Source organism: Papio anubis, chromosome 2, assembly GCF_008728515.1.
Source record: "Papio anubis isolate 15944 chromosome 2, Panubis1.0, whole genome shotgun sequence".
Classification (NCBI taxonomy): domain Eukaryota; kingdom Metazoa; phylum Chordata; class Mammalia; order Primates; family Cercopithecidae; genus Papio; species Papio anubis.
The window spans coordinates 109366595-109388460 of NC_044977.1; the positions used below are offsets into that span (position 1 = coordinate 109366595).

At 34.7% G+C, this 21866-nt stretch overlaps 1 protein-coding gene across 4 annotated transcripts in view; it reads right to left on the reverse strand.

The window, feature by feature from the left end:
* LOC101022620 (SRY-box transcription factor 2) overlaps window positions 1–21866 on the reverse strand; it is a 587038-nt gene that overhangs the window by 166381 nt on the left and 398791 nt on the right. For all 4 annotated transcript variants that reach the window (XR_002520089.1, XM_021933720.2, XM_021933716.2 and 1 more), the window contains one exon: window positions 10103–10311. The gene's annotated coding sequence lies outside the window, so the exon portion shown is untranslated. The remainder of the gene's footprint in view (window positions 1–10102; window positions 10312–21866) is intronic.

The window sequence follows — 21866 nt, forward strand, 5'->3', positions numbered from 1 at the left end:
ATTTTTACCCAAAATAAAGTTATTTAAATAATATGAAGGAAATTTGGTAAAAGTTATCACATGTCTATTACTATTAGATTCCAACCAAAAAAAGGAAGAAAATAATAAAGAAACCAGTGACATATTAAAAATCTAAAATGACTACAATAAAGGGGTCACAGATCACAAGGTATTGTATATTTAAGCACCAAACCTTCTTGTTGAAGAAGATTCATTTATGAACTGATTTTGATAATAGAGTAAAACAAACATGTAATTTGTTAAACAACATGGTTTTATAAAATCATAGGATTAAGTCTTTAACCTTTATTCATGGTGAATTAGTTGGGATAAATTTTAAAATTTATTTTAAAGAGAGATTTTCAGAATTAAGTAGTTTACAATGGCCCAGTCTAAAGGAATTCACCTCAGGTTCAATTATGGCCAGCTTCTCTCATTTATCCATGACAATTGACTTCAAAACAACATATATTATTTCATTCTTGAATTAGTTATGGAAAAAAAATCTAATATGCACAATCTGTGTACCTTTAATTGCATCATAATATATTCATTATCTATTCAAAATGGGAAATACAAATAATGCATCTGAATAGAATTCTCACTTTGGGAGGCACAGAGAAATTAGTACATTAATGTAGAGGTTGATTAGTGAGAGATACCCTATTGACCTGAATGACTTCACCTGCTGTATGGTTTATACACAGTGACTAATTTACAGACTGAAAATCTTATTGTTTATTCTGGCTTCCTCCTAACATATTGCTCAAAAAAACCCTTTAAAACAGTGTAATCACTAGTATGCATAGACCTGGGACCATGATAATTCAGACAAGCAATTAAAAAGAAGTGAATTCCGAGTCATATAGCATATGAAAAGAGGCCAAGTTTTGCTTAACTTTTATAATACAACAAGGAGAATCAAGAATCACATGAATAGCTTTTTTTTTCCTTTTTTAAAAATGTATTTTATTTATTCTACTTTAAGGAATAGTTTTTTACATGCAACTTTTCTATTGCATTTTAATTCATCTTCTAGAATCACCTATAGAACATTCGAGTAGCAGAAGGAGAGTACAACCTCAAATCAATGGTTCTGAAAGTGCTCTACGGATCTTTGATGCCCTTTCAGGGGGTCTACAAAGTCAAATTTACTTTTATAACGATATTAAAATGTTACTTGCTTTTTTTGCTGTGTTGGCACTTTGCATTGATGGTGCACAAGCAATAATGGGTAAAACTACTTATGAACTTAAGGTACTGGCACTAAGCTATACTACTAGTCAGTGTATTCCTCACTTCCACACACTTACACTAAAATAATAAGTAGCCAGTTTCACTTTAGGAATGTTCTTGATTAAACAGTAAACGTCATTAATTTTATTAAACCTTGACTCTCGAGGGCATGTCTTTAACATTATGTTTGACAAAATGGGAAATCTGCATAAAGCACTTGTGTATATTGAAGTCAGATGGCTATCTCAAGGAAAGCACTGGTGCAATTTTTGAGTCACAAGCAGACTTCATAATAAAACCAGTGATGGTATTAACCAATGTGGTTTAATTGTTAAATATTGCATAATAAAATGTATTAATATGTGGAAGATTTGAAGTGAACAGATATTTTCCAAATGTGTCTAACATGTAATACTTCCCAATCATCGGTATGTAAAAGATCCATTCTAAGTGCCAAATAAACTAATGGTGCTAAAATACAGTGTATAAGAATTTCAGGCCAAAAGGGGTGGCTCACACCTGTAATCCCAGCACTTTGGGAGGCTGAGGCAGGAGGATACCTTGAGGCTAGGAGTTCCAGACCAACCTAGGCAACATAGCAAGAGCCTGTCTCTACAATATATATATTTTTTAAATTAGCAGTTGTGGTGGTGTGTGCCTGTGGTCCCAGCTCTAAAATATAAATTAAAGAAAAAATAAAAATTTTGTTGATATTGTTTCAAACTCCACTTTGAAACTAACCTTTAAAAACCATGTTGGTAAAGTTTTGGTGGTGTATCAATAAATAATACACATAATTATGCAAAATGGCTATTAAAATATTCCTCTCTTCTCCATCCACTTTTGTATGAGGTCAGTTTTTAAAAAATAGACTTCAAAATAGCATATCACAATAGATGAATTGTAAAGCAGGTATGAACATTTAACTATCTTCTGTTACGCCACATATTACAGAGATTTGACAAAATGTAGAATAACGCCACATTTCTCAAGAAACAATCACAATTATTTAAAAAATATAATATTTATGTTAACATGAAGTGAGTTTTTAAATTGTAATTTTAAATTGCTAACTGTTTTAGAAGTTTCTCAGTTTTAATTTTTAATATGATAAATATTGCTAAATATAACCCATATAGACAAAAGCTCTTTGAGGTCTTCAGTAATTTTAAAGAATGTTTCTAAGGGTTTTAAGGCCAAAAAAATTGAGAACCACAGTTTACATAAATGCTTTAAGTATTTAGAATTAAAGTTTTTTGGTTTTTTAATAATTTTATTTTTTTTCTAATTTTGTTACTTTAATTTCCCATAGCACCTTGGCAATGTTGAAAACAAATACAAATACAAGGATGTACTCATTTTAACATTTTATGCGTGAGCATGTGTCACACAATTTTGGGGGTGACAGTTTTGACTAGAGGAACAAATCTAAGCAATTGACAGAAATAGAAGCCAGATAACTGGCTCTGACCCCTACCCCCAACATTTAAGAGATGTCAAAGGACACCTGAATTAGGTTAAAAAAATCAAGTTGATATGGGTATTTCAACAGTTTTCTGTGCTGCAAAACTGAAAATAAAACCATTTAATACACAGCCCATTAATATGTGAGTTATACTGTTAGGAACTCTCTACTCAAAGATTCATAAAAATAAACTTTAAGTTATTTAATAATCAGGTGAATTTTAAAAGAGAATTTACTCACAACTTGCATTAGATTTTTAAATTTGTTTTTTAATTGACAATATTTTAAAATTTTGGTTAAAGAAGAGGAATAAGTTAAAAAGATCTGTTTTATAACATGGTGACTGTAGTGAATAATATTTTATATACCTGAAAACTGCTAAGAGAGTAGGTTTTAGGTGTTCACGACACAAAAAAATGGTAAGTATGTGAGGTAATACATATGTTGATTCACTTGATTTAGCCACACCACAATGTGTCCATATATCAAAACATCATGTACACCTGCATGTTATTTTTTTCTTCCCCTTTTTTTCCTTAAGAATATCTTTTTCTTTAAGAAAAAAAAAAAGGACTTATTTTTTAAGCTTATGTCCAAATGAGCATAATGGGTTTTTGTAGATCACTTCAATTTTCAGCCCCAACACTCACTGCCCATGCTTGACCATGCTGCTTGCCCTAACCATGATGATATTTCTCATCTGTAAAATGATAATAAAATAACATTAATAGTAATATCAACCTCAGTAGGGTTGTGAGGATTAAATACAATAATCCATGTCAAATTCTTGAGCACAATACCTGGCACTGAATAAGCATTTGTTGTGTTGTTACCATTTTGTGACAGCTTCCTCTTTGATGTCATGGTAACAAAATGTTAATAATACCTTGAATATCTTTTGAAGTTTTCGGATATCCATATAAATGTCTCGGACAACATAATCCAAATGTTCTTCTACTACTGCTTCATGGAATTGTAGGTGAAACTTCTTAAGTGAAGATTTTTATTGGTCTTTTAAAATAAGGTAGGCAGAAATCTTTCTTTCTTTCTTTTTTTGTCTTTGGGGAGGATTCTGCTTTCTGAGCATTGGCAATGTTCAGTCTTATGATTTACAATTATGTTTATGTTCAGTCCTTTTTAATGAATAGATCCAGAAGAAATATTAGTACCTGCTGACGCCTTGGCTTCAATATAATTGAGAAAAGACATTTGTTTAAGACATTGAATAATGTGTCTTTTGATACAAGTCAGTCAATAAGAATTTCAATATTAATCAAAAGGAGGGAATGACTTGTTATGGAGAGCAGACTGTGTCACAGTATGTACTATGCAGTTATTTATAGTAATCTTCAATCTTCCTAACAAATCAAAGTATGTACAGTTATTTCAACTTTATAAATGAGGAAACTGAGTCTCAGAGAACTTTAAGTAACTTTCCTAAGATGGTGAAGAGGTAGAAATAAAAACAAATTATATATTTTTTGGCTGAGAAAAGAGGAGGTGAGAGAAATTTTCAAATATGACAGATAAAGAACATTACAAGGGTGGAATGTAATGACGTTCATTTGTTCTTCGTTAACTATAAGGCTAGAAAGAAAATGGAGAGTTTAAAGTGCCATATAGAACAGATAATGGGAAGAGCTTGATTGTAAAAACACTATGGCTGTGCCTGTAAAATTCCAAAACAACTGTCAGTTAAGCATAATCAGTGGAAAAAGTCAAACAGTTTATTTGATATAATGCACACAAAATAGTTACTTGGTTGGGCATAATTTCACTTTCCACTTTGAGTTTTCATTATAGTTAAAAAGTCTAGGAAAAAAGATGTGCTAATGTAGGTACTAACACTACTTAGATTCTAAGAATTACTTTAAATCTAACATCTTTTTTTTGGCCTTTCACATCCTTCAAAAGAGTTATGTATGAGAACGAATTAGTACAAGTGAAAGTTGAACCATGTAAGGTGCTATTTTGATAATCCTATGATAATTCAGAATATATGAAGTTCAGAAATTTTATCATAAATCTCTGAAAAATTATAAATCAGAACTCTGAAGAGTAATTGGATAAATCCTATTTATCCAATTTATCCAAGGGGATAAAGCTAGAATCCCCTTTCTGCACTCAAAACATGGCCTTATAAATTTAAATACGTAGCTTAAATAATGTAACAGCAAATGTTTAAAATAGTATTAGTGAGATATCCTGCCATAGCCCCCTGTTTTTCTCAATTTTCATATTTTTATGACAACAAACATTTTTAGCTGTAAAGAAGTCATAAAAGCTGTAACAACAGGGTAACATTTTTTTTTTTTTAACTTTTATTTTAGGTTTATGGGTACAATGTGCAGATTTGTTATATAGGAAAAGTTGTGTCATGGGGTTTGTTGCACAGATCATTTCATCGCCTAGGTATTAAGCCTCAGGTATAATTCTTAATGGTTCTCAATGGTTACTTTTTGGCATTGAAGAAATCAGATGGATTTCTAAATACCTTTTTTTTTTTTTTTTTTTTATTAAAGAAAACAGCATACTCATTTATTCACTACTCTGACAAGCCTCCAGTTTACTAGAAAGGTACGGAATAAATATGACAAGTTCAGAAGATTTCAAAACCTTAACACCATTTTCTAATTGTGTAAGCGACATGTTGTTTAATCATTAAAAGTAATTAAATGACAAAAAATTTATATAAAATAAGGTACCTAACGAAAAGCTTTTTGTGTTTAGAATACCAAGACTTACCAAATTTGGAAAGATGAAATCAGAAAAATAAGAGAAATGAATCCAGAATTTCCCACATTTAAAGAATAGTGTACACGCCTTGACAGAAGAGAGTTAATATAAATAACTTAAAAACCCTAATCTGAGTCACAAGACACACGGTTTCCTTTGTGTCTCACATGGAGACTCTGTTATACCTTAGTGGAAGAATCTAAACAGTAGAACTTACATGCTTTGAATCAAAAGATCCCCAACTTTATACACTCTAAGTATACATGGTGCTTAAAAAGTCCGCAATTCATATAACTTACATTAGCCAATAATATAAGACTTTTATGCCCTCCAAAATGCTGCTTAACCGTCAAGCTGACCTTATATTTTTAAATGCATGATGGAAAAGTGCATATAATATTTTTCAAGTCGTATGGTTTTATGAATTAACTAATGCTTTTTTTTTTTTTTTTTGCTTTTTGTGGAATTTTTTGTCTGACTTTTTTTTTTCTGAGAAAATGTGTGTCTGATTGAAAATTTAGCATTTAGTATTTATTCTAAGTTTCCAGACCACAGATTTTGGCATTACTATGAAACATGTTATGAGGCTTGGTGCTGGCTTTATATTTAGCTTATTTCGTTGGCTTAAATAAGGACATTAGTTGTTAACAATGAAACTTAATTCATATCAGGTGAACTAGGGACTACATCTGGGACTTGTTATAACTTGATGTTCCATGGGTTTATTTCAACAAGGAAAGGAAAAGCATTTTAAACCACAGCTCTGATTCAGAAATGATTCTGAATTCAGTTGTTCTGTAGCATCTTGGACCTTGTCCACGTATCAATTATGACACATCTCCCTCCCACATCTTGCCCTCCCAATTTGAAATAAGCACAATGTGTTTTTATCACTCTCCAAGTATTTAAATTTGCATATGGTACTCAAAAGCATTTTGTTTTTCATTTGCAAACTTCAGATTCATATTTTTCCAAATAATGTGTCTTCGTGTGAAGAATTACACGTAGAATATTTTGTTGGTAAGAGTTATTTAAATTATTTACTGGCTCTTTTTCAGTTCCCTGGAAAATATGGAGGGTGCTCTCACTATTTGTCTGTCTTGTCTGGCTTTAGCACAACTAGATTTGAAAAATCAGGTTGGAATGTGAGTCCAAAGCATCAAAATTTGTGAAAGCAGAGTGTTACCCCAAAAGTGTCAAGCAGCCAAATGGTACCAATTTCAACAATGGTGCTAGAGTGTTTTTCAGAAAGACAGTTTCTGTTTTAAATCCTTGCTTTTTTTTTTTTTTGTTTGGCCAGCATCTATAGTTGTCCCAGAGCAGGACAAAGAGCCAGCAGCACCTAAAGCTTTTATCTTTTACTTTCATTGGGAAGTCACTTGACATTCGTGCTGCAATAAAAAAAATTTTTATGTTATTTGTTTATTAGACCCATTGATCAGACACAGTTTTGGAGAGTAGATTAGTATTTTATGAAATATTACATATGTTTAGAAAAATAATAAGTACATTTTATATGTATGTATAAACACAAGTCTAAAAGATCAAATACAAGATCTAGGTTGAATATTATTCATCATTCATTCATTCATAAATATTTATTACATATATACAAGGCAGTTGCCAGGCTTTGTGAAGAAGTATAAAGACAAATTAGACAAAAATCTGTTCACATTTCTCCCTATTAACATTACTGGAAAATATATAGATAGCTAAATGGGGATAAGGGAAGGAAAGAAGGAGCGAGAGAACTGGAATGATAAAAACAAATGTGATAAAATGTTAATGATTAATAAATTTTGAAATAAAAGTATAAAGGAGTTTTTTGTATTATTCTAGATTTTCTGTATATTCAATATGATTTTAAAATTAAGTTTTTGAGTGTATGCTCTGAAAAAAAAAGTAGCTCAAATATCTAAGGAACAGAGAGTTTGTGAGGTTTAGGGTCCTACTCAATTGTGGGAACTTCATCTCAAGTCTCTTTACTTCCTTACCGTTTCCGAAATCATTCTTCAAAGTTGGAGTGCACTCAATAAATGTATAAACACTGAATCCTTATTACTTTTTCCTGTGGAATCCCAATTTCCAGGGAGTATGTCTTTAGGTCAGACCACAAAACTATTGTAAACAGCATATACAATATACAAGAGAAAATACGGAAGGGACGCTGTTGTCAGCAGTTGTGTGTAAGCCTTACCAACTAAAAGGCAGTGGATTTGGACTGATGATTTCTTTTGCCATCACAAACTGTGAGCTGTTGAAAACTGGGCTTTTATTTTTCTCGTCTTTATATGTCCAGCAGAGACCCTTGCACGTAGTAAGTGCTCAATTTATGTTTGTTGGCTGCATGAGTGAATTAATATAGATTCAAAGGTTTTTGTGCCTGAGATCTTCAAATTTATTTCTTTTATTTTGTTTTTTTGCACTAACACTACACCGGTCTTCATGAGTCTGAGTCCCATCTGTAAAATTTGATCTACATGATTTGTCTATAATAGCCTTCTTAATCAGTACTGCAGTATGCAAACTATATTTAGGATATGGTGTACAAGGAGTTTGTCAAAAAGAAAGCAGACTTGAAATCCGGAGAATATTAATGGTCAGCTAATATATTTAACATGTGGTTAAATATTTAGTACATTTGACTGTGTCTCTTTAAAATGAAAGCCCTATATTATGTATATATTTTTGAAATGACATTTGAATAAAAATGTAAAAGGCATCTAAAGAGATGATGGGCACTTCTGGACTTGGAAAACCCCTCAGGTTTGATAACAACATTTTGAGTCATCTAAATTCACACCTATTATCACTTAAGTGAGCACTGATGCTGCCACTGGATCTTATACACATATTCAGATTTTTGTTTCCCTCATCATTCTGAAGGTTATCTCTCTGGTCGCTCTGAAAATCAGGTGACAACCATTTCCCATGATGCTTTAAGGGCTGTCAAACTGTCCATCAAGCTGTCACCTGACCAATCGTTCCCATGGTTCTTTTAGACTTCCAGTATGATAAATTGAAAGGGACTATTATCTGTCTGTTGTGAAGAGGAACTGTTTGGGCTTTGATAAGATATCACTACTCCCAGGTGAGAGGCTGCTGACAGCACATCAAGGCAAAACAACACATACAAACACTGAACAGGGGAGCACAGGTTTACAAACATCTGTTGTCATTATTTATTACTTTTCTTTGGCTTTAAGTTTCTGACTCATCCTTAGCTAATTCAAGAACAGATATTTTGCTTTCTTACTTACAAAAATAATTGCAGCTCTTTTCATCTTAGGAGAAGAATCTTAAAATTGAAAATACACCTTCCTACCTTTTTGGTTCATGGCACATATGCTTTCTACCTTGTAGCCAACAAGTTCTGTGTTCCTGCTGATGACATCATTTACTTTAAAAAAGTATCTGAGAATAAAAACATTTCACTATAGCAAATACATGAATTTTGGGGATAAATATAATAAAATTAATTACTTATGCCTGAGAGGTCATTATTAATGTACCACTTTACAAGAAATATGAACTGGTTTTAATGTTGGCATGTATTAGTTCCTATTTTAGAATTGATAAGGTCAAATATTTCATGAGAAATAATGTTTATGAATTATTTTCACATCTTTGATTTTTAACTGCTCTGAATTATACTAATAAAAACATAAAAACTTGAATTTGCGCACAAGGAACATGAATAGAGGGAAAGATGCTGTCCTCAGTGGACCAAGGTTGTAGTTAGGACTGGGATCAGGAAACCTATCTGTAAAGGCAGGGGGAAGCTTGGGAGGCAAAAGTTTTCAGACAGAAAGCTGTCTGGAAAGTAGGTATGTTTTATTAGAGCTACAGAGACAATTTTGCACTTAGAATGTAGCTCTTTGGACATACATATCTAAATAGGAGTCAGTAGAAACTTATGTATTAAGGGCTGAATTCTTGAATCTTTACAACTTGTAAACATAATTTTACTCTTTAGCAGTTATTCTCTATTTCGTGATTTGTCGTTTTTCTCTTTTTTCTCTGCTACTCTAATGACATATGCTGACAGGTTTTCCATGTGGCTTTGTGTCCTTACATGCTATCATTATATGAACAACTAAACGTGCCCTTTGGGGATCACTTAGGGAAAGTAATCTGTTGTTATTTATTGTGGTTTTTAGCAGAATAAAAGTACTGTAGTTGGTTGCTAACATCACCACCTTGTGTACAAATATTTTTTTGCATGCAGTTTCCTAATGTCATTAAGCAGTATTGTAATTTCATTACACAGTGATGTAGCACTTCGATTACAGACATTTAAATAATTTTGTAATTCAAAATTGGAAAATAATAAACCATGGTTTATTTTTAGTCCCTTGTAATTAGTTAGCCAACTAACACTCCTCTGAACTCATACAAGAAGCAAAAATGCCCCAGGACCCTTATAAACCGGGTATTGGTCAAAATACTCTTTAAAATAATGACTTAGGAATTCAGAGTAAAAAAGGCAAAGAAAGAATTAAATTCCTAAAGATTCATAATAATACCAATAGTACATATGGCTAGTGCCTAGGGCATGTAATTAGTGAACCCCTAATTCTAACAAATCTAATCTCTAATTCTGGCAAATCTAACTAAGGCATTTTTAGCTCACCCAACGGGCTAATATTGGAAATTACTACTTACTTCAAAGTATTATTTTGGTCTCTATCCAAAGAGTAGAACCTCTTGGTAAGTTTCTGAATGTCAAACTTCTTTTTCTAGCGGCTTCTGGCATGTCAGAGCTCCACGGCAAGTTTTATAATTTTGATAGTCCTTGGAGATCAATGAAGTTGACTGGACTCCATTACTTTTCCAAACAGGAAAACCTTGCACTCCAATGAAGGAAGTAGTGGCTAGAGGGGAAAGGACCAGAATATTCAATATATTTGTCCTAGGTCCCAAAGGAAACAAACAAATGTGTTCCCTGTTATTCTTTCTCTCACAATAAAAAGTTTAGACCATTTCTAGAAAAAAGCAATTTTGTATTTGTGTTTTTGTGTTACTTCTTTCATAGTTTGTCTCCCTTTCGGTAAGTGAACTTGTTTTAAAATGTTACACGTTGTTGGAAAGTAGCATGGAATGCTTCTTTTAGTTCTAGAATTTTCCTACTTAAAGATAAAGTTTGATTATACGGCAAAAAATTAAAAATGCTGCTAAGGATACAAGGTAAAACATAGCAATCTAAGTGTGTGTGTGTGTGTGTGTGTGTGTGTGTGTATGCTCAATAGCAATCCTATCAGGTTGGCAGGGCAGGGTAACCAGTTTTATAGATGAGCAAATCAATGATAAGGGACATGACAGGACAATGCAAATCATACACATGTGGTAGCACAGCCAGTAAAGAACTCAGTTAGTTCAATGTTATGTCCTCTATACTACTTTTGTCCTTAGGGACTAGTACATTACTTAGTAATATGGATGTTAGGAATAAAAGCCATTTTGTTAGAAATTTCACCCATTTTTCATGGAAGTCTATCCATATAGGATTCTGTTGAAAAGTCAGCCTGGTGCCATACTGTCAAACACAAAAGTAGAAATTCACCACTTAACTCCTTATGTTCTTAACTTATAATTAAGCACAGAGTCATGTGAAATGTGTTTCATTTAGCTCTAACAACAAATGAATGCGTGCACATTTATATGCCTGGAAATATGTAGAACTTATGTAATGATTTATGAAGCATAAAATGAAAATTTTTGGAAATGTACCTAAAAGGAATAAAAATACTAGACACTTTCTTATGGATATTATTTTAGAAGCTTCAGGCTTTTATCCTAGTGTTATTTACTTAATACTAAACAGTCATTTCAGGTGTATGATGTTTGAAGGCGGCCAACCACTTATGATCTTCATAGGAAAAAATAAACCTGCAAAGTCTTCAGAATGTCTGGTGGATGTTTTCCCATTATGTTGTATCTACTTATGTTAAGCAATGTGACCAAACTGAATACAGCTACATGCAAAACAGATTCATTGAACTATGCACCTTTTTGATTGATGACTCATATATCTAAAATGCTGAGACAGAAATGAAAAATAATATTGCCGTATTTTAATAAAGATGACTTTTGAGGTTACAAAAATAGAATTAGATAACATACATTTAAAAATCTCATTTTAGTTTTTAAATTTACACAGGAAAATAAAGAGTACTACTTCGTGGAAATTGCTGAGCAATTTCTTACTTTTTCCAAAAGATTCAGAGAACAAAACAGATTTCTGGAAGACAAAGTGCAGCCAAATGTTCTCTTTGGCAAATATTAGAACTCCTATGCCTGGGACATTAGGAAAATGCCACTTGAATAAAGATAAAATTGAACAAACCTATCACCACCTAGAAAAGAAAGAAGTAAACAGTGGAGTTTATCTAAGCTAACTTTATTTCCCAAACTCAAAATTATAACAACAAAGTCCTTTACATGAGCAACTTTGTGACCTGAAAGAAGAGGCTGTCTAATTTCTTTCCATGCATCAAGCCAAATAAATGAAGGGAGAAAATCATTCTTCTCTGTTGGCCTCCTGTGTAAAATTTCTTTTCTTATCATCCCATCTAGTCATATCTTTCTGCAGTCTGAATTACCCTCTTTTCCTCAGACTGGTAAGGCCGTGAAAGGATGTTTGTTCTGCTAATTAACTTTATTACCCTGATAACTCCCTGCAGCCTTTGACGAAAACAATTACCGTTACTCCTTTTTTCCCCCACTGGCAAAAAGAAAAAAAAAAAAAAAGAAAAAAAAAAAGAAAAAGAAAAAAAGACTATTAATTAGAAATGAGGCCCAGGTCCCTGCCATGTTATCCTGCCACGTTCCCAGGCCCTCGAGCAGGATAGCATTACATTGTCAGTAGTAATTTAGCTCTCATCTGTCTCTGCTAATTATTGTCACATTCATCAAATTCATCAACAAAAGTGCTCTCAGAAGGATTGCATATTTGCAGTTAATACAGCATAAACTGGTATTACCCATCACCACATTTGTGATGATGAGAGGGACACAACTTATTCATCCCTAATTAGAGCAAGCTGGGTAATTAATTATGCATTCCGCCTTATTACTTCTGAGTTCCCAGATATTGTTTGTCTAAAAAGGGGGAGAAAGCAGGAGAGAGAAGCCTGAAAATGCAAAAAAAAAGGGTGATGTGTTTTGTCACATGCGCTATGCCATAATTCCCACCTGACAAACTAGCTGAATCAGTGGAAAATTGCGAGTTGTCAGCAGCAGAATAAACTGCTGTAATAGCTGATTAATGATCAGCACCTGTGACAGGTGCTGTACGGGACTGTAAACTTGGTTTGATTAACAGTCACTGGACGAATAAATATTAGTGACAGTCAGCGGAGAGCAAGTTTGCTTGTTTTCTTCCCTGTTAACAAATCGCACGCATTAAAGTTATTGATATTTCTGCCTGAGACACTCTATTTTTTTGTAGTTATCTGGCAACATTGGCAGTGAGTTTTAATGGATTGTGTTTGTTTCCGTTCTGTTATTTTATTTCAGAACTAAATTGTATTTTGACAAGATGACCTATAGGGGTTTAAATTCACCAGGTGTGGAAGAAAGACTAAAACATAACAGGATTCACACTTGGTTTAATTTATGCTCACCTGCTGGTAATCTGTGTGTGTGTGTGTGTATACATATCCACATACATATATTCATTATACCCATTTACATGTATGTACAATAACTATTGAGGAATATTTATGCTAAAAAACATAGTCACAAACATATAGATATGTGATGTTCCCTCGTTTTTTAGTTTTAATTGTTTTTTCCCCCCTCCTTGCATTGGATATTTTCCCTGGAAACATTGGCAGTGTGAGTTATCCCAACCCCATGTCTCAATCCAGAACTGAAGGAACCATTTTCCTGAGGCAGCTATTCAAAACTGCTGCCAGATTGATTGTTTCTACTGAATTGACCAGTTTCAAACAGATTGATCAAGAGGTGATTAACCTGTTTGAGCTAACTGGTGATTAACCAAGAGTCGAGTTGTGTGCACAGGCAAACAAAGTGTCAGTAATGAAAGGAACCCAATTTATTTTATTTTATTTTTAAATTTATTTATTTATTTTTTTGGTCATAGTCAAAGAAGCTATTTGCCTTAACTGTGGTTCTTTTGGATTCTTGAATTACATATGGAGAGATTAAAATTGTGGATTTTTGCAATCCTAAAGACCTACATTCAAATTGTGGTCCTGCTAACTAGCTGTGAGTTTGGATAAGTTACTTAATCTGTCTGAGCTTTCCGTTTTTCCAGTGTAAAGTGAGAGCATTTCCAACTTGTATTTATGCGGTTACTGTGAAGGTTAAATGAGATAATGTATGTAAAGCACCCTAGCACAGTGCCTGGCATAGACATGGCTCAATGATTAACAATTTAATTACTATTAACACAACAGTTTGAAATTTGAATAGTCAAATTATTCTCATATTCTGTTTCATATGATGAATTGCTTTAACACCAATTAAAATTTTTTTTCTCCACAGACTCCAAAATAACAATGAAATTTAAAAAGCAAAACAAGATTCTACTCACTTATTCCTGAGTAAAAACTAAGATTAGTAATATCCCAGGGTAGTAGATATCCCAAGGTGCTATTCTAAGCTATTCAGATACTTCTTAGAGGCACAAAAGTTGTAACTGGTCAAGCGAGGTAAACTTTTTTCTAAAATAGAGATGCCAGGACTCACCACCAGGTACTCTGATTCTATTCCTTTTGGGGAGCCCCTTGCTCACGGGCATGTTTAAAAAGTTCCTGGGACAGGTGCAGTGGCTCATGCCTGTAATCCTAGCACTTTGGGAGGTTGAGGCAAGAAGATCACATGAGGCCAGGAGTTCAAGAACAGCCTGTCCATCACAGCGAAACCCCTTTACTAAAAATACAAAAATTAGCTGGACGTGGTGGCACACTTGTAATCCCAGCTACCTTGAGAGACTGAGGCAGGAGAATTGCTTGAACCCAGGTGGTGGAGGTTGTGGTGAGCCGAGATCACGCCACTGCATTCCACCCTGTGCTACAGAGCGAGACTGTCTCAAAAAAAAAAAAAAAAAAAAGGAAAGAAAAGAAAAGTTCTTCAGGTGATTATGTGTGTGTCTTCAAACTTTAGAACTGGGGATAAACACATAAAATTAGAAATTTGTGTCATGACAATAAAAACAGTAAACATTCCTTTAGATGACAGAACTATTAATGTGAAATGGATGTCTAGAAACTTATATCACATATGGGAGCCTTATAGTTATCTAAACTTGTTACTTAACGTATCATGATTGAAACACTTTTTTTGTTGTTAGTTAATCCAGTTGAAGAGAAAAAGATGTAATAATTTAGACAATAAGAATGATATTCAGAATCCATCGGCTTACTTTATACCACTCATTAGAATTGCAGGGTCAGTTGCCTTATCTCACTGGAAAAAATAAACCCAGTGGTGGTGGCCAAAACATTTCTGTGGCTGACAGATGAACTAGGTGGTGGCAGGGCTGACTGGTGATTGTGGTCTGCTTCCAAGTGGATATCCTGCTGCACAAATGGTGGCAGGGAGTTAAGAGACCAAATATTCCTGCCATTTGGGAAGTATAAACATGGATTAAAAATTAGGTAATAGGTAGTCTATGCTTGCTTCTTTCTGCACTTTGTTACCTAAACTTTGCTCATCCTTGGTGCACATGAGTCTATGGTTGTAGTAGGGTTCATTGGTCTATCACTTCTTCATTGCTGCTTGTGGTCAGAGAACCCAGTTAACCACATGAAACAAAGTGGAAATTGCTTGTTTGACTAGAATATTGATATTCCAAATTATGTTACAGTTCCCAGAGAATCAGCTCATTCTCTATCAAGTTCTGTATCTATAGTCCAGAATTCCTGTAGTCCTATAATGTCTTAATTTAAATGTTTAATTATTTAAAAGTAATGAATTATACTTTATCAAATTTGACAAAAACAAAAAAGGTATTCTATCTCTGAAAATTTATTTATTTTGAGATAGGATCTTACTCTGTCACCCAGTCTGGAGTGTGCTGGTATGCTCACGGCTCACTGCAGACTTGATCTCCCAGGCTCAGGTGATCCTCCCAGCTCAGCCTCTTAAGTATCTGGGACTACAGGTGTGCACCACCACACTTTTTTTTTTTTTTTTTTTCAGTTTTCATAGAGATAAGGCATCGCTATGTTGACCAGGCCAGTCTTGAATTGAGCTCAAGCAATCCTCCTGCCTCAGTTTCCCAAAGTGCTGCAATTATAAATGTGAGCCATTGCACCGAGCCCATCCCTGAAAATTTAAAGAAGAAAAGTCTCACTTGGCACATGGGAATTGGGGATGGGTCAACAGGGAATGCCTGGCTTCCTAGGACGACTTGACCCTAATGGAGTTTTCTCTGGTCCAGAGCAAAGCAGGGGCAAACTATTACCAGTAGGATCATTTGGCTTGCCCTCTACTGTTGTAAGGACTTGCAAGTTAAGAAAGGTTTTTAAGTGGTTAAAACAATATTTTGCAATATAAATATTATATGAAATTCAAATTTCAGTGTCCATATATAGTTGTATTGGGACATAGCCATGCTCATTGGTTTCCATGTTGTCTGTGGCCGCTTTTGTACTAAAACGGCAGAGTTAAGTAGTTGCAACAAAGACCATATATTCTACAAAACCTAAAATATTTACTATTCAGTCTTCTCCAGAAAAATTTTGCTTGTTCCTGCTCAAAGTAGTGTTTCTCAAATTTTAGAAATACCCGGGACAAATACATACAACTTGTCTGGGATCTTGTTAGACTATAAATTCTTGATTTAGTAGGTCTATTCTGCATTTCCAACAGGCTACCTAGTGATACTGATGCTGCTGGCCTGAGGACTTTGAGAAGCAAGGCGTTAAACTGTGACCCTCATCATAAACACGCAGAAGCCTAATGTTAGCCTGATTAAGAACAGATCTTTTAGGAATGAACTCATACTAATTAAGTGCACAAGGTTGATGCAGAAGCCTAAAAATCTAATTTATTAACCCGTCAATGAGAAATACAATAGGAATATTCTGTTTCTATAGACATGGCACTTGATATGCTGAATTAGAGCAGAAGATTATTTTATCTTGCTCTGTCACCCAGGCTGGAGTGCAATGGCAAAAGCGCAATTCAACGCAACTTTCGCTTCCTGGGTTGAAGCAATTCTCCTGCCTCAGCCTCCCAAGTAGCTGGGATTACAGGCATGCACCACCACGCTCGGTTGGTTTTGTATTTTTAGTAGAGATGGGGTTTCGCCATGTTGGTCAGGCTGGTCTCAAACTCCTGACCTTAGGTGATCCATCCACCTTGGCCTCCCAAAGTGCTGGGATTACAGGTGTGACCTCCTGGCCCTCTATAAGTCAATTTTGAGTGATCTTTCTAGGAGTCCCGCTGTAGCCACTCTAGCCAAAGAGAACTGTCTGTGATTGCAGGAACTCTATTCCATTTCTCATTTACATCACATAGTCATTCCCTAGTTGTGGTTTACTGTTTATTATTATTCCATGAAATTATGCCATGGTATTTAAAAGATTTTCCTGCAAATTTCATTTTAAGTATGTTTTAACTCTAGAATCAAGAGGAGTAGCATTGAGAGAGAACTGGACCTGTGTCCTAGTATTAATCACTGTGAGACCATGACCAAATAAGTTATCCTCATCAATAAAATGTAGAGGAGAGATTCAGAATTACACGATTCCCATGGACCCTTCCAGTTTTAAAACACTAATCTCAACTAAAATTTTTCCATAAGATGCACATAAAAATGGAGTTCATTTCCTTATTTCCACATTCCTGGTATGTGCTGCATTGTACTTTGGACCTCTGTTGACTTTTATGTCTTTTTTTCTGATGTTCTTGTTACTTGTTGACAACTATGTTCTCAGTTTTCTTCATTAAAAAAGAACTCTTTGAGGCAGACATCTTATTCAATTTTGCATCCCCCAGCATTTTACATAAAGGGACCAACCAAGAGACGTTAGGTGAATTGAATTAGTGTGGAAATATCCTCAACACAAGTAAGTTTGGGATAGTAGAACCTTAAAAGGCTAAGAGGTTGTAACCTTGTACAGTAAAGAAGGATTTTGACAAACCAGTTGATTGGATGTTTGGCAACTCCTGGTATCATGTTGCATTAACTGTATTCTATAAAATTGTAAAATGATTACTCCCCTGGAAAGCTTGAAAGAGTAGCTTGACTTTGCGGTTCTTAATGGTTCCTTAAATTTCTGATTAAAGTAACTTCTGATAATTCTATAATTAGATTCTATCTAAAGGATCAAGAAAATTTTTGCACTGAGATTAGAATTTCAACATTATTCATAGCTTGTGGAAAGGAAAACGTCCCATCTGGAGTAGTGTCAATGTCACATCTATATATGCTTTGTTGGGTTTAAGAAAAATCTTTAAAAATATTTTTTCTCCTCTTAATACATTTCCATTTATGTGCAATGTTTTTGATCGGAAAACTAAAAAGTAGCAGCGGGTGGGAATGAAGGGAGCCAAATATAGAATTGGTGCCAACAGATGCAAAAATGCCATGGAAATCTTTGGCCCAGAAATAATAGCTTACCAAAATACACACACACACAGTTGTTGGACTCTTGAACAGATACACAGCCGTCTGTATAGACAACAGTGCTGTTGGCCAAGAGTCCCGGAGGCAGGCCAACCTCCTATCCAGATGCCACTGCCAGTGAGGAACCATTTGGCTTCTAGTCCTCTGGCTGCCAACCTTCTCTCCCACTCTCTGGCATGAGTTTTTACAGGGGCTGCTGAAGTGAATTAAGACTCTGAAGAGTTCTGTATTAATATGCTGCAACAACACAGAACACAGTGCCACAGAAGCCCTTTATGCTATTTGAATGTTTTTACCCATTATTATTTTTTTAATTGTCAAAGAAACCTGACTTCTAGGTATTTGTCTACAGATAAATGCAATTGCCTTGGAAATTCAGAGTGATATATTTTGATTTCTGCATGGAGCCAAATTTCCTCAACCCAGAAATACCTTGAGAGTTTTTAAAACAAAACAAAACAAAACAAAAAGGTAAAAAGGAAAGAGAATAACAGGTAAGAAAAGACCAAGAAACAAAATATATTGGTATTTTTGGGACAGTGAAAGACATTATTCATATTTCTTCAGCCCTAGCAAAAGTGCCCACTGAAAAATCTCCTTCTGACCAGACGAATGCAATAAGAACACATTGTTTTCAGTGACAATTGAATAAGTACCAATATACATCCATGACTGATTGCATGCAGCACTAACTTCCAAGAAAAAAAATCAACATAAGCACTATCTCCTCACCTGTAATCTCAACAAATTCCAATTTCTAACATTGTGAGGTTGTACCTATCAACTCACGAGCCCCTCCCACTGGGAGAGGCTTCTTTACTGCCTGTTTTTCCCTTCCCTCACATCAGTGAGGCTGGGCAGCCAAACAGATCCTGCTGAAGGAGCTGGCTTCATTTCTGCAGCTACTTTGCAAGAGCAACATTTTGAGACTGAGCTGATTCAAGGGACAACTATCAGAGGATGGCATAATATCTGATTATATTGATGAATTAAGAAAGATGCCACAGTTAAAATTACATATGCTAATTTGCACACAAACAGTAGTTTCTAATTTAAGATGCTTTGAACATCAGAATAAAACACCAAACTGCTATTGCACGCAAGAAAAAAGGAAAAAACCAAGAGTTCAGGCTTACATTACTTTTCTTGGCTCTGCTAATTGATTTATACAAATGTAACATTTGAACTGAGGGATACTTTTTGTGTACTCCACAGAGTTTCTCCAGTTTGCTTACAAAAAATACAACAAGCTCGTGAGGTTGACTTGTTAGTGTTTCAGTCACAAACTAAGTGAACTTAGCCATATAAGAAGCAATATTTTCCCTGGATCCCTGTAGTAGGGCTGCCATATTTACTTGAAGCAACATTAATTGCTCTCAGATCTCTAAGTGTCATTGACATTGATAAATCATCCTTAGAGAGACATGAACAAATGAATCAAATGCTCAACATCATACTCAGAAAAGAAATAATATACCAGGCAGCCTACTTACGTAACTCTGTGTCACATAAAGATTTCTTGATGAGCCATACAACTTTATCCAGGTATAAATTGTGTGACTAACACATTGAAGAGACAGCTTAATCATACAGAAGCATGTAGCCAAAGTACATTGTAGAAAATATAATATTTCATTTTGTTTAAGACTAAAAGTCTATTTGATTATTAGAGTCAAGTGCAACTATTTGTTTGCCAACTGTACATTAACATAGAGAAAATCTTCCATTTTCCCATTGTGTACATGTGAAGAAATTGTTATTAATTACATTGAAGTGATGTTTTTGTAATTAAAGTTCTTCAGTAGCATGTAAAATACTTTGCTGTATGGAAAAGTAATGGTCATATGAATATATGAACAGCAGCAAGATTAGTTGTTTAATTTCTCCTTAGGGATTTTCTAACCCACCAACCTAAAAGAAGCCTGCTGTATCACTCTGTACTGTCTTCTTTTATGATTTTACCTAACCCTGTATTTTAGAAGAATATCAGTTTTTGTTTTTACTACATAATTCTCTACTGTGTTTTTAAAGATAGAGAATATGATTTCTCTTTCTTTGACAATAGTACCTCCCAAGAAGAGCGTCTTTTCTCTCCATGAGCTAAGGAAGGGGACTGAATTAATGGAGATACAGGTGTTCCCTTCCACTGATTGGGGTAAGAGGAGTGGCAGCAGTCAGCACTCCCTTCTCTCTCTGCCTTTCCTTTATCTGTCTTTGAGCACCAGCTTTTCCTTTGTCCTGTGAACCATCTGTGTGCCTGCAAACATCTACAGAGACATCAGCAGATCCCAGCAATGGCCACAGCAGCTGCCTGGCCCTTCCTAACTGAATGAAAACTCGAATTGCCAAGACTGCAAATAGTCTCCTTCCTTTTCACAGACATATGCTACCTGGAAGGCTAACAATAAATTTCATGTTTTCAGTAGCACTTTATAGACCCTCAGCAATTACTTGTATATGCGTTTTTGTGCTTTTATCTGATTACTTATGATGACATTTTCAAATTATAGTCTACGAACACTAATTTTGAGGAATGTTAACAACTTTACCTAAATTTATTGAACATTTAGTATGTGTTTTACATGCATGTTCTTATCCAATACTCGCGAGTTTTAAAAGTTTTATTAGTATTATTTCCATTTTATGGATGACAGAGGTGAGGATTAGAGAAGTCAAGTCACGTGGCTCAACAGTTGTACTGGGCAGAATTTGAACCCAGCAGTATGACTCCAGAGCTCATACTCTTAAACAGTATAACATAGCTGTTAGGTAAAAAAGCATCTGTTGGTGGGGAGGAGGGTGATCAATGAATTCGAAAATGACGAGGTAGAACAAATTGAACAAACTTCTTTCCTGCAGTATTTCTCAGAGCATTTAATATATATGCCCATTAACACTGACTTTCGAAGGTGGAATCTAATATATGGTATTTTTCAAACATATTGATCCTCATAGATCTCTCATGTAATTAATGTTCCCCCCTAGCACTTTGGGAAAGACTGCCTTGGTATGTATTTTTAGAAACTGTTGGGTTAACCCAATTATGCTTTCTACTGATTCTTTTTAAAATTAAGAATGAGTCACTATTCTTCAGCAAATGAGAATCTCAGAGGTTCATGATGGCTTCAGGGGGTGATGGGAAATACAGCATGACTTAGAAAATATAGCGGAGGAAATGTATGTGAATAACTATAATATAGAGTAGTCGTAATTGGCTGTCTATTTTATTATTATTTTTCTTTTCTTTCTTTTTTTTTTTTCCTTTGGGACAGGGTCACACTTTGTCACCCAGGCTGGAGTAGAGTAGCATGATCATGGCTTACTGCAGCCTTGACCTTCTAGGCTCAAGAGATCCTCCCACCTCAGCTTCCCAAGTTGCTGGGACTACAGGTGCATGCCACCACATGCAGCGAATTTTTTATTTTTTGTAGAGATGGGGTCTTGCTATGTTGCCCAGGTTGGTCTTGAACTCCTGAGCTCAAGTGATCCTTCTGCCTCAGTCTCTCAAAGTGTTGAGATTACAGGCATGAGCTACCATACCCAGCCTTTTTTTTTTTTCTTTCTACACTCCACTTCTAGGAGAAAGAGTCAAATAAGAAAAAGAAATGATGTTAATGCTCAATATTCACAGTGTGCAGAGAACTCTTATGTATTGTCTCATTTGATTCTAACAACAACCCACTTTATAGGAAAGGTAATGAGACCAAAAAGGTTTAAATGCCAGGAAGTGGTAGACCTGGGATTCAAACCTAAGGCTCTGACTTCTAGCTCAGTTATTTTTTTTTTTTACAATTCCACTAGTACTTTCAAAAACTGAATTCCAGG